The sequence below is a fragment of the Cricetulus griseus genome, chromosome 3, assembly GCF_003668045.3.
Source record: "Cricetulus griseus strain 17A/GY chromosome 3, alternate assembly CriGri-PICRH-1.0, whole genome shotgun sequence".
NCBI classification, from domain to species: Eukaryota; Metazoa; Chordata; class Mammalia; order Rodentia; family Cricetidae; genus Cricetulus; species Cricetulus griseus.
In genome coordinates, this window is record NC_048596.1 from 21591013 (window position 1) to 21605220 (window position 14208).

Genomic DNA, 14208 nt, shown 5'->3' on the forward strand with positions numbered 1-14208 from the left:
GGTCTGAGTGGGGGAATGTGGACTTGGAAATTCCTAGTAACCCAATGGTTATAAAGGCCAGACATAGGCATCTTGTCATCTTTAGAGAACTCTCAGTTCCATGCTGCAAAACTGGAGTCTCTTGTCTATTCAGCATCTCCCTGGCTGTTTCCTAACTGTGCTTCCCTAACCCTGAGACCATTTCTCTTCCATCTTGCTAGATCCTATCAGCAAATCTCTCTCTATCATCTCCCCTCAGGTAGACCCCTTGGCCAGATCCCTCCTAACTCTCTGTCCTCACTTGTCACTTACACCTAGCCCTCCACCCTGGTGCAGACCTATTCAAATGCTTAGTTCTGTAGAAATGCAAACTAGGGGACATTCTCCACTGAGGCTATGCCATTCAATAGCAAATCAACTAGCATATGCAATTCAATGCAGACCAGAGCTCCAGAGTGATGGACCTTGAGAAATTCCCTAATGGAATTTTCCTAACTCTGGACATTTTTCATTTCAACAGACTGGTCATAACCTAGGCAAAAGGGGAAATGAGAGATATGTGCATGTTCTTCGTGTATGGTGTGGCCACACTGGTATGTGTGAAATGTGATTGTGAATGCCTGAATGTTGACGAAAGGAACCACTTAAATTGCTTTGGATATGACCAAAGAGATACTTAAATTGCTTCTGATACAGTTTAAAAGCTACCAAAATTGCTTTATATATAATTAGAGAGAGCATCCAAACAGTAAAGGTCTTTACAAGAAAAGACTAGTGATTTGACCCCTCAAAGTTAGTTGGTAGAAAAATAGGAGAAGCCTGCAGTGTTGACTTAAGAGCAGAAGAAATTTCTACAGATGAATCTATAGAGTTTAACAGAGGAGAGAATAAAGAAAATCCTCCTAAATTTTTATTGGTTAGAAATTGAAATCTAGAAAATAGAAGTTAATGGATGATTTACAAAAAGGTTTTTGAGAAAAAGCCTTGAAAGAGCCACCCTGTTATATGCCCCACCTGGAATGGTGTCAGTATAGATGAAAATTAGGCCTCATCAGCTAAGATGCAAATGAGGCTTTGTCTGCTAATGAGAGCTTCACAGTTTGGATTGAAAAAGACTGCTCAGAAACTTTAATTTTCAAAAATTATTTGGGACACCTCTGCCATGCAGCGGGCGCCCAAGCCTCAGGTGAATCTGGGCGCTGCTCTGCCCCCTCCAACCTCCCCCATCAACACCTGCTCGCTTCTGCCTGAGCCCACCCAGACAAGAGTGGACCTGCTCAGATTAGAAGGCCTACGCTGAACCTGAACACACCTCACTTCTATCTACACTCTGCCCTCTGTCCTGTGGCAGGTGCCCGAGCCACAGGTGAATCTGGGAGCTCCTCGGCTGCCCCAACATCAACCCCTGCTCACTTTTGCCTGACCCCCCCTCCACATGAGTGGACCTGCCCAGACTGGAAGGCCCACCCTGAGTCTGGAGACACCTCACCCCTGTCTACACTCTGCCATCTGTCCTGTGTTGGGCACCCGAGCCTCAGGTGAGTCTGGGTGCTGCTCTGCTCACCACAACCTTCCCCATCAACCCCTGCTCACTTCTGTCTGAAACCCTCCACCCCCATGAACAAGAGTGGACCTGCCCAGACCGGAAGGCACACAATGAGTCTAGACACACCTTACCCCTGTCCACTCTCTGCCCTCTGTCCTGCTGAGTGTGCCCAAGCCTCAGGTGAGTCTGGGCATTGCTCTGCTCCCCAATCTCCCCCATCAGGTTTGCTTCCGCCTGAGACACCTGGGCAAGAGTGGACCTGCCCAGCCCAAGAAGGCCAACTATGAGTCCGGACACACCCCAACCTTGTCCACCTACCACCCTCTGCCATCCTGCAGCCACCAGAGGCTGAGCCCTCCACCATCCACCTGAGAGAGGGAGAGACCCTACCTGCAATCACTGGAAGAAGGGTTGGGAAGAAGACAGAGTAAGAACACACTCAACAAAACAAAAACCAATATGACACCACCAGAATCTAGGGACTCCACACCAGCAAGATCTGAAAAGTCCAACACAGAGGATGAAGAAGAGATGGACCTCAAAAATTATCTTAGGAAGATGAAAGAGTCCTTTAAAGAAGAAACAAAAAAATCCCTTAAAGAAATAGAAGAAAAAACAAGCAAAAAATTACATGAGATGGAGGAAAAGACAAACCAAAAAATTCAAAAAGTAAAGAAATCTCTTAAAGAATCTAAAGGAAGCCAAGCAAAAACAACCAAGCAAGTAAAGGAAGCACTGGAAACAGTTCAAAGAATGAAAGCTGAAATAGAAACAATAAAGAAAACACAGAATGAGGTGATGCCAGAAATAGAAAGGCTGGATAAATGATCAGGAACTAAAGATGTGAGTATAACCAATACAATTCAAGAGATGGAAGAGAGAATCTCAGTTGTTGAAGACTCTCTAGAGGATATACAGTCATCGAACAAAAAAAAAAATCAAGTCCAACAAATCCATAACACAAAATATCCAGGAAAGATGGGACACCGTGAAAAGGCAGAACCTAAGAATAAGAGGTAAAGAAGAAGGTGAAGGAATACAGCTCAAAGGTACAGAAAAAAATTCAACAAAATCATAGAAGAAAACTTCTCCAACCTACAGGAGGATATGCCTATGAAAGTACAAGAAGCTTACAGAACACCAAACAGATTGGATTACAAAAAGAAGTCCCCTCCACACATAATGTTCAAAACATCAAACCTACAGAATGAAGAGAAAATATTAAGAGCAGCAAAGGAAAAAGGCCTAGTAACATATAAAGGCAGACCGATCAGAATCACATCCAACTTTTCAATGGAAACTGTGAAAGTCAGAAGGTCCTGGATAGATGTCCTACAAACACTAAGGGAGCATGGATGCCAACCCAGACTACTGTACCCACCAAAACTTTCAATCACTACAGATGGAGAAAACAAGATATTCCATGACAAAAATGATTTAAACAATACATATCCACCAATCCAGCACTATAGAAGGTTCTAGAAGGAAAACTCTAACCCAACGAAGATAACTACACTCACAAAACATAGGCAATAGATAATTCAATTTTACCAAACATGAAAAGAACCAGGAGGGCAAAATAGAGACAAATTGACACCACCAACAATAAAACCAAAACAAATAAGAACCAATGATCAATGGATATTAATATTCCTCAATGTCAATGGTCTTAATCTGCCTATAAAAAGATACAGGCTAACAGAATGGATACAAAGACAGAATCCATTATTCTGCTGTATACAAGAAACACACCTCCACTTCAAAGACAAACATTACCTCAGAGTGAAGGGTTGGGAAAAGATATTCCAATCAAATGGGCCCAAAAAACAAGCTGGTGTAGCAATCCTAATATCTAACAAATTAGACTTCAAACTGAAATCAATCAAAAGAGATGAAGAAGGGCATTTCATGCTCATCATAGGAAAAGCCCATCAAGATGAAGTCTCAATCCTGAACATCTATGCCCCAAATACGAAGACACCCACATTTGTGAAAGAAACATTACTAAAGCTCAAGCCACACATAAAACCACACACACTTATAGTAGGAGACTTCAACACTGCACTTTCACCACTAGACGGGACCACCAGGCAGAAACTTAACAAAGAAACAAAGGAGCTAACAGAAGTTATGACCCAACTGGGTTTAATAGATATCTATAGAACATTCTATCCAAACACAAAAGAATATATCTTCTTCTCAGTGCCACATGGAACCTTCTCTAAAATTGATCACATAGTTGGCAACAAAGCAAACATCCACAGATACAAAAGAATTGAAATAACCCCCTGTATCTTATCAGATCACCATGCTTTAAAGCTAGAATTCATCAGCAATACAAATTTAGAAAACCTACAAACTCATGGAAATTGAATAACACCCAATTTCACCATTCCTGGATTGAGGAATAAATAAAAATAGAAATTAAAAATTTCTTAGAATTTAATGAGAATGTAGACACAACATACCCAAACTTATGGGGCACTTTGAAAGCAGTGCTAAGAGGAAAGTTCATAGCACTAAGAACCCACATGAAGAAACTGGAGAAAAGTCACACTAGAGAACTGACAGAACAGCTGAAAGCTTTAGAGCAAAAAGAAACAAACTCATCACAGAGAAGCAGATGCCAGGAAGTAATCAATCTGAGTGCTGAAATCAATAAAGTAGAAACTAGGAAAACATTACAAAGAATCAATGGAACAAAGAGGTGGTTCTTTGAAAAGTTCAACAAGATAGACAAACCTCAATCCAAACTAACCAAAAGGCAGAGAGAGAGCATGGTAATTAACAAAATCAGAAACAAAAAGGGGATATAACAGGGGACACTGAAGAAATCCAGAGAATCTTGAGGTCATACTTTGAAAACCTGTACTCCACAAAATTTGAAAATCTAAAGGAAATGGACAGTTTCCTGGATAGACATCACTTACCAAAATTAAGCCAAGAACAGATAAGCAGTTTAAATCGACCTATAACCCCTAATGAAATAGAGGCAGTCATCAAAAGCCTCCCACCCCCCCAAAAAGACCAGGGCCAGATGACTTCACTGCAGACTTCTACCTGAAATTCCAAACAGAGCTAATACCAGTACTCCTCAAATTGTTCCACACAATAGAAGCAGAAGGGACATTGCCAAACTCTTTTTACGAGGCTCCAATCACTTTGATACCCAAGCTACACAAAGATACAAATAAAAAAGAGAACTTCAGACCAATATCCCTCTTGAACACAGATGCAAAAATACTCAACAAAATATTGGTGAATTGAATCCAAAAATACATCAGAAAAATCATCCACTATGATCAAGTTGGCTTCATCCCAGGGCTGCAAGGATGGTTCAATATACAAAAATTCATCAATGTAATCCATCATATAAACAAATTGAAAAAGAAAAACCACATGATCATCTCATTAGATGCTGAAAAACCCTTTGACAAAATCTAACATCCTCTCATGATAAAGAGCTTTGAGAGAACAGGAATAACAGGAACATATCTAAACATGATAAAAGCAATATACATACACTAAACCAACACCGAACACCAAACTAAATGGAGAGAAACACAAAGCGATTCCTCTAAATTCAGGAAAAAGATAAGGCTGTCAACTCTTTCCATATCTCTTCAATATTGTATTTGAAGTTCTAGCTAAAGCAATAAGACAAGAAAGGGGGAATCAAAGGCATACAAGTTGGAAAGGAAGAAGTCAAACTTTCATTATTTGCAGATGATATGATAGTCCACATAACTAACCTGAAAAACTCTACCAGGGAACTCCTACAGCTGATAAACACCTTCAGCAAAGTAGCAGGATACACAATTAACTCAAAAAACCAGTAGCCATATAGTATATAGATGGTAAATACAATGAGAAACATCATTGAAACATCACCCTTCACAATATCCACAAGCAACATAAAATATCTTGAGGGTAATGCTAACCAAAAAGTGAAAGACCTGTACAGTAAGAACTTTGAGTCTTTAAAGATAGAAATTAAAGAAGATGCCAGAAAATGGAAAGATCTCCCATGCTCTTGGATAGGTAGAATCAACATAGTAAAAATGGCAATCTTGCCAAAAGTAATCTACAGATTCAACGCAATCCCCATCAAAATCCCAACACCTTGAAAGAACAATGCTCAACTTTATATGGAAAAACAAAAAACCCAGGATAGCCAAAACAACGCTGTACAAGAAAGAAACTTCTGGAGGCATCATCATCCCTGACTTCAAGCTGTATTATAGAGCCATAGTTCTGAGAACAGCTTGGTATTGGCACAAAAATAGACAGATAGACCAATGGAATGGAATTGAAAACCCTGATATTAACCCACACACCTTTGAACACCTTATTTTTGACAAATATGCTAAATCTGTACAATGGAAGAAAGATAGCATCTTCAACAAATTGTGCTGACACAACTGTAAGGCAAAGGTCACAGTCAGGAAGACCTAATGGTGGCCCACAGAATGGGAAAAGAAATTCACCAACCCCCCATCTGACACAGGGCTGATTTCCAAAAATATACAGTGAACTCAAGAAGCTAGTACCCAAAACACCAAACAATTAAATTAAAAAGTGGGGTGCAGAACTAAATAGAGAATTCTCAACAGAGGAATCTGAAATGGCTGAAAGACACTTAAGAAAGTGCTCAAAATCCTTGGCCATCAGAAAATGCAACTCAAAACAACTCTGAGATAACAACTCACACCTGTCAGAATGGCTAAAATAAAAAACACCAATGACAATCTATGCTGGAGAGGATGTGGAGAAAGAGGAACACTCCTCCGTTGCTGGTGGGAGTGTGAACTTATAAGACCACTCTGGAAATCAGTATGTGGTTGCTCAGAAAAATGGGAATCAGTCTACCTCAAGATCCAGCAATTCCTCTCTTGGGCATATACCAAAATAATGCATGTTCATACAACAAAGACATATGTTCAACCATGTTCATAGCAGTATTATTTGTAGTAGCCAAAACCTGGAAGCAACCTAGATGCCCCTCAGCTGAAGAATGAATAGAGAAAATATGGTACATTTATACAATGGAGTACTATTCGGCCTTAAAAAAGCAATGAAATCTTGAAATTCACAGGCAAATGGATGGAACTAGAAGAAACCATCCTGAGTGAAGTAACCCAGTCAGAAAAAAGACAAACATGGTATGTACTCAGTTATATATGAATTTTAGACATAGAGAAAAGGATTAGCAGCCTACAGTCCTCTTCACCAAAGAAATTAGGAAACATGAAGGACTCTAAGGGAAACATGCATGGACCCCAGGAATGCGCAGGAACTCCTGAGCTAATTGGAAGCATGAGGGTAGGGCAGAGGGAGCTGTCAGAATGAGAGAGGAAAAGAGGAGAGGAGGGAATGGAGGAGCAGAAATTTTGAGTTGGGGGAAGAATAGAGGAGAGCAGGATGAGAGATATCATATTAGAGGGAGCCATCATATGTCCGAGGAGATATCTGGCACTGGGGAGATTTCCAGAGATCTACAAGGATGACACGAATGGACAATCCAGGCAATGGTGGAGAGGACAACCTAAATGCCCTACCCCTATGATGAGACTGATGACTACTTTTTATGCCATCCTAGAGCCGTCATCCAGTGGCTGATGAAAGCAGAGGCAGACATCCACAGATATACACTGAACTGAACTCTGGAACTTAGTTGCAGAGAGGGAGGAATGAAGATCAAAGTGGTGGGTACCAGGCTGGTGAAACCCACAGAAACAGCTGGCCTGAACATGGGTGTCAATGAGGAGGCCTAGGCACTCTAGGGGGCCCCTGGTAGTGGATTAGTATTTTTTCCCTGGTGTAAGAAGGGACTTTGAGAGCCCATCTCACGTGAAGGGATGCACTCTTGGCCTTGACACATGGGTGATGGTCTAGTCCTTGCCCAGGATGATGTGGTGGACTTTGGGGAGCTCCTGTTGAGGGCCCTACCCTGTCTGAGGAGTGGAGGGTTGATGGGGTGGGTGGTAGGTCAGGTGGGGGAGGAGTGATTTGGGTGAGGGGAGGGAGAGGGAGAAGGGATTGACATGTGAAACAAGCTTTTTCCTAATTTGAACTAATAAAAAAAACAAAACAAAACAAATTATATGGACATATGTTGTATTCTAAAGAAATTAAGGCTTAAAAGATAGGAATTAGAAAGGGTAGTTTACAATCTTTGAGTGGTGTTTCAGAAGTTGTTGAAAAATTTTCAATAGTTATGTCCCCTCTTTTGGGCATCTAGTAGTGACTTAAAACCTTTAAGTGAGATTCTCATAGGAGATGGTGATCCCAATTCGGCCAAACAGTTAACCAAAGAGAGTAGACAAGTTCTTCTACTGTTAGAGAATGCAATCCAGCATCAACAGATCTTTTGTTAGCAGTGCAAAACCATAAAAAGTTTATGCCGTCTTCCCAGCAAAAGTGTTAAATTCTTACCTTAAAGCAGTAGCCTATATGATATAAAAATGCTGTATGGAGTCTAGATGATATTTGGGCAGAGAACCAAATATGATACATGTTACTTATGTCAAGCAACAAGTTGGTTGGTTGTTTCAAAATAACAATTCATTGGGCAATTTTTTTGCTAAATTTTCAGGGAAAATTGATAATCAGTTTGCAGCCATCCTTTCACATTCCCCAAAATAGTAAGGAAGAGTGTAATGATAAGTCTTTATTCCACTCGCGGGAGCCCTGCTGCCATGTGGGTGCTCAGAACAACATACAGAGTCTTATATTAGTTTACAATGCTGCTGGCCAATCCCTAGGATTTCTTACTTGCTAGCTCAGTCTTAATTATCAACCATAATAATAAGACCTATCTTATGGAGGACGCAGGCCTTGTAGCCTCTCTTTCTGGCAGTTACATGGCGACTCTACAGAGAGGCAGAGGAAGAGGAAGAGCAAGAGAAAAGGGACGATTTCCTGTTTGTCCCTGCTTGTATATGAATCTGCCTGCTCTGTCACTTCTTGCCTGTATCACAAGCTTCTTGTTATTACATTTTCCAGAATCCTCCTCAGCTCTTAGTCCTGCCTAACATGCTGCCTCATTGGCCAAACAGTGCTTTATTCAACAATCAATAAGATAAACATACACAGAAGTACATTCCCCATCAGAACAATCCTATAAAAATGCTATGTTGGTTTTTACTGATGGTTCTTCTAACAAAAGAGCATCTTATGTTATAAATGATAATAAATAAGCACAACAAATGGCTCCAAATGTAGCTCAGATAATCAAGTTATGAGCTGTTAAAATGGTTTTTCAGCTCCTAGTAAATGATTCATTTAATTTGTATACTGATAGTCATTGTGTTTTTAAAACTCTTTAGATAACAGAGACAGTTCAATACATAGGAACTAATAATGATCGGGTTAAGATATTTTTTGAGCAAATTCAAATTGCTATTCACCCAAGAAAATTGCCATGTTTTGTGGGTCACATTGGGAGCCCATTCAGGCCTTTCCCTGCCTACTAGCTAAAGGGAAACAAGTCAATAGGTTGGTTAACAAAATTGGTCGATTTGTCTCAGATAGAGAGAACTCTGCAGTCTCATAACTTTCATCACCAAAATAACTGAAGTTTAAGAAAGCAATTTGCCTTAACTAGAAAAACTGCTAGCCAAATCATCGAACAATGTGAGGTATACCCACAATATTTACCTGTGCCTAATTTAGGAATGAACCATCGAGGTCCACTTCCTAATCACCCATGAAAAATGGATGTTACTCATATTACAAAGTTTGACAAATTAAAATATATGCACCTGGCAGTTGATAGATATTCATGCTTCTAAACATGTGATAAGTCACTGTTTAAAATGTTTTGCTTACATAGAAGTTCCAAAAGTAATAAAAACAGACAATAGATCTGGATATTATAGTAAGGCATTTAAGTTATTTTGTACTCAATAGAAAAATGATCAAATAACAGCTATTCCTTATAATCCCCCAGGACAAGGATTTATGGAGTATGCCCATTGCTCCTTGAAAACACAGCTTCTAACAATTAAGAAGGGGGAGAAATGTCCCTAGTATTCACAAGATGCATTAAATCATACACTCCTCACTTTAAAATTTTGAAATGTGGATGCCAGTGAGCAATCTGCTACAGATAGTTTCTGACGTGATGGAACTTGAGCAACTTTTTTTCTCAAGTCAGATATAGACATCCATATACTAGACAGTAGAAAAGACCCAATTTTGGGTGGAGGGATGTTTGTGTTTCTTGCAGAAAAAGAATAAAGTGAGATGGCTACCAGACCGTTTGGTAAGATTCATGGAGCACAGAACAGTGCTCCTAAACCTAAAACAGTGGGAACCTGCTCAAGCCAGTTTGAGTGAAACCCGCTGAATTGGTGTTTCTGATCCTTGACACCATCTGACCTACAGCTGGAGGAGGAAAGGGGACACCCAATTCCAAAGTTCCAGTTTCTCAACAGGCCAGCTATATAGCTTTCCTAGACCTGTGAGTTTTCATCCCAGAGCCGACAAAGAACTGGAGGATTAACAGCTTGCGTTCTGCCACAACTTGAGGCACAGAACTGTTTTGCCAGTTTTTCCCAGTGGGGAAAAATGACCCATTTAGAACAACTGGACACTAGTATAAACTAGTCAATGCTTGGATGAGACATGGACAAAAAGTTTTGCAATTAACATTCAAGGACTGTGATATTGCAAACCTGATTTTGGAATTTTATAGTCAACAGATCTTTGGACTTTAAACAAGAAAAAGAAAGTTCACAAAACATTGGACTCTAGATAGGGAAAAGAAAAATATTCATAAGGCATTGAACTCTAGATAGGGAAAATGGGGAAAAGTTTAAAATTGTGTAATTGTTCACATTCTACAGGTCATGAGAACATTTTATTGTCTTTTGATTGCATTGTAACTCACTCTAATGTATGTTCATACTAAAATTATTAATGTTCAAAACCTTTGCTGTATATGCTATGCAAATGCTTATAGAAACAAGAATTCAGAGTTCATTCCAACAGGAAAATAACATGTAACTTACAAGCCTTAGGGTAAAAGTGTGTTTAGAAGGGCAAACTTAGGTCTTGTCTTTACCAGAGGCACTAGAGACATTCTGACACTGGTTTTAAAAGGCCATTTTAATTCATTCATACCATTCCTTTTTCACAGGAGACCACTTGCAGCCTTGAGGGCATAGATATTGCTCCCTGGTGAGCTTCCAGGTTCATGCGCATACAGAATTGGACAGTGACCCACCCCCATTAAATTTCTTTGTTACAGAGACTGGTTGTCAGACAGGGAAGGTTTTTCTTGCCTCCAGGGAACCTAAGACAGAACATACATGACAGAATGTGTGATTTGATGATGGGAATTGCTGGGGACCAAAATTATTGATTATAAAGTTTCTCAGGGTCCAAATCTCCAGTCCATTTTCCAAAAGACTGATTCTCCCATTATCTTTCAGATGCTGGCTAAATTGCCACCAGATGGTTTGGCCTTAGTGGAGAATGTCTTGAGTTTGCATAACTACAGACTTAGACCCTAGGTGTGCCCATTCCTATTCAGAGAACTTGCTTGCTTGCCTAGAGACTGTTTAGGTGCTCTTGAATTAAAAGAATTACTTGATACCAGCTATATACATGGTAGTAGATGCCTTCTGAGGTTACCACCACTGTTGTGAAGCTATTTAGGAGGATGCTAGAATAAACCAGGGACTCCATTTTCCAGCATGGACTGAGAGCCCTCCTGAAATGACAAGATGTCTGTATCTGGTCTTTATCGACATTGGGTAGCTAGATGTTTCCCAGTCCAGCACCCCTAACTCAAAGATGGAGCCGGGCCATTTGACTGGCTCCAACTCAGCCCCAGAGACCTTAGTCCAGAATAGATAGCTTCTGTAGTGTGGGACTGATACAAGCTGGGCCCAGAAATGAACCCCACTTTTTCATTTAGTTTGTGTTTTTGTGACTAGCTTCTCAAGTTCTTTGTATATTTTGTAAATCAGCCTTCTGTCAGATGTGGAGTTGGTGAATATCTTTTCCCATTCTGTGGGCTGCCCTTTTGTTTTGTTGACTGTGTCCTTTGCCTTACAAAAGCTTCTCAGTTTCAGGAGGTCCCATTTATTAATTGTCGATCTCATTGTCTGTGCTAATGGTGTTATGTTCATAAGGGTTCTTCTGTATCAATTCGTTTGAGGGTATCACCTACTTTCTTTTCTAAGAGGTTCAGTGTGGCTGGATTTATGTTGAGGTCTTTGACTCATTTGGACTTGAGTTTTGTGCATGGTAATAGATAGGGATCTATCTGCAGTCTTCTACACACCAGCATCCACTTATGCCAGCACCATTTGTTGAAGATGCTTTCTGTTTTCCATTGTATAATTTTAGCTTCTTTATCAAAAATCAGATGTTTGTAGGTGTGTGGGTTATTATCAGGGTTTTCAATTCGATTCCATTGGTCCATCTGTCTATTTTAGAGCCAGTACCAACCTGTTTTCAGGACTATAGATCTATAGCAGAGCTTGAAATCAGGATGGTGATGCCTCTGGACATTCCTTTGCTGTACAGGGTTGTTTTAACCATCGTGGGTCTTTTGTCTTTCCATATAAAGTTGTGAATTGTTTTTTCAAGGTCTGTGAAGAATTGTATTGGGATTTTAATGGGGATTGCCATGAATCTATAGATTTCTATTTGGCAAGATTGCCATTTTTACCATGTTGATCCTACTATCCATGAACACGGGAGATCTTTCCATTTTCTAGTATCTTCTTTAACTTCTTTCTCAAAGACTCAAAGTTCTTGCCATAAAGGTCTTTCACTTGTTTGGTTAGCATTATCCCAAGGTATTTTATATTGTTTGTGGTAATTTTAAAGGGAGATGTTTCTCTGATTTCTTTCTCATTGTATTTATCATCTATATATAGTATGGCTACTGATGTTTTGAGTTAAATTTGTATCCTGCTACTTTGCTGAAGGCGTTTATCAGCTGTAGGAGTACCCTGGTAGGATTTTTTGGGTCACTTATGTAGACTATCATATAATCTGCAAATAGTGAAAGTTTGACTTCTTCCTTTCCAATTTGTATCCTCTTGACTTCCTTTTGTCATCTTATTGCTCGGGTTAGACCTCCAAGTGCAATGTTGAAGAGATATGGAATGAGTGGACAGCCTTGTCTTGGTCTGGATTTTAGTGGGATTGCTTTGAATTTCTCTCCATTTAGTTTGATGTTGGCTGTTGGCTTGCTGTATATTGCATTTATCATGTTTAGGTATGTTACTATTATCCCTGATCTCTTCAAGACCTTTATCATAAAGGGATGTTGGATTTTGGCAAAGGCTTTTTTATCATTCAGTGAAATGATCATGTGGTTTTTCTTTTTCAGTTTGTTTATATGGTGGATTGCATAGATGGACTTTCATATTTTGAACCATCCCTACATCTTGGGGATGAAGTCTACTTAATCATGGCAGATGATTTTTCTGATGTGTTCTTGGATTCAATTTACCAGTATTTTATTGAGTATTTTTATATTGATGTTCATGAAGGAGATTGGTTTGTAGTTCTCTTTCTTAGTTGTGTCTTTGTGTGGTTTTGGTACCAGGGTGATTCTAGCCTCATAAAAAGAGATTGGCAATGACTCTTCTACTTCTAATGTATGGAACATTTTTAGGAGTACTGGTATTGGCTTTTCTTTGAATTTCTGGTAGAATTCTGCCAGAAGTCATCTGGCACTGGGCTTTTTTTGGTTGGGAGACTTTTGATGACTGCCTGTATTTTAAAGTGTTTATCTGTTTTTGATTTAATTTTGGTAATGATATCTATCCAGAAAAGTATCCATTTTTTTTTAAATGAATTTTGTGGAGTACAGGTTTTTAAAGTATTTACATGACTGTTCTCTGGATTTCCTCAGTGTCTGTTGTTATGTCCCCTTTTTCATTTCTGATTTTGTTAATAAGCATGCTTTCTCTATGCCTTTTGGTTAGTTTGGATAGAGGTTTATCTATGTTTTTGATTTTCTCAAACAAACCACTCTTTGTTTCATTGGTTCTTTGCACTGTTTTCTTTGTTTCTACTTTATTGATTTATTTTCTGGCATCTACTCTTCCAGGTTGAGTTTGCTCCTTTTTGTTCTAGAGCTTTCAGGTGTGCCGTTAATTTTCTAGTGATACTAGTCTCCTGTTTCTTCATGTGGGCACTTAGTGCTATGCACTTCCACTTAGCACTGTTTTCAAAGTGTCCCATTATTTTTGGTATGCTGTGCCTTCATTTTCATTGAATTCTATGGAGTCTTTAATTTCTTTCTTTATTTCTTCCTTGACCCAAGAGTGATGCAATTGAGCATTGTTCAATTTCTATGAGTTTGTAGGGTTTCTGCAATTTGATTTGTTGTTGACTTCTAACTTTAAACCATGGTGATCTGATAAGATACAGGGTGTAGGGGAAGCTGTAGCCACGCCCACTTAGGGGCTGGCTACAGGTGTGTCTGACCACGCTTGTGAGGGCGTGGTCAGAGTGATGTAGTGTGACTGCGTTTGTGCTTTTGGTTTTACTTTGTTTCTTGCTGTACAGACTGCTGCCACGCCGTCTGGCTAGGTTGCTCTGTAAGTAAGGCTTTTCCCTATTAAATACCCTTATACTTCTACCTGACTCCGTATTGGTAATTTCCCACAATATCTGGTTGTCAGGAGCGGGATATTGGAAACCTACACCCC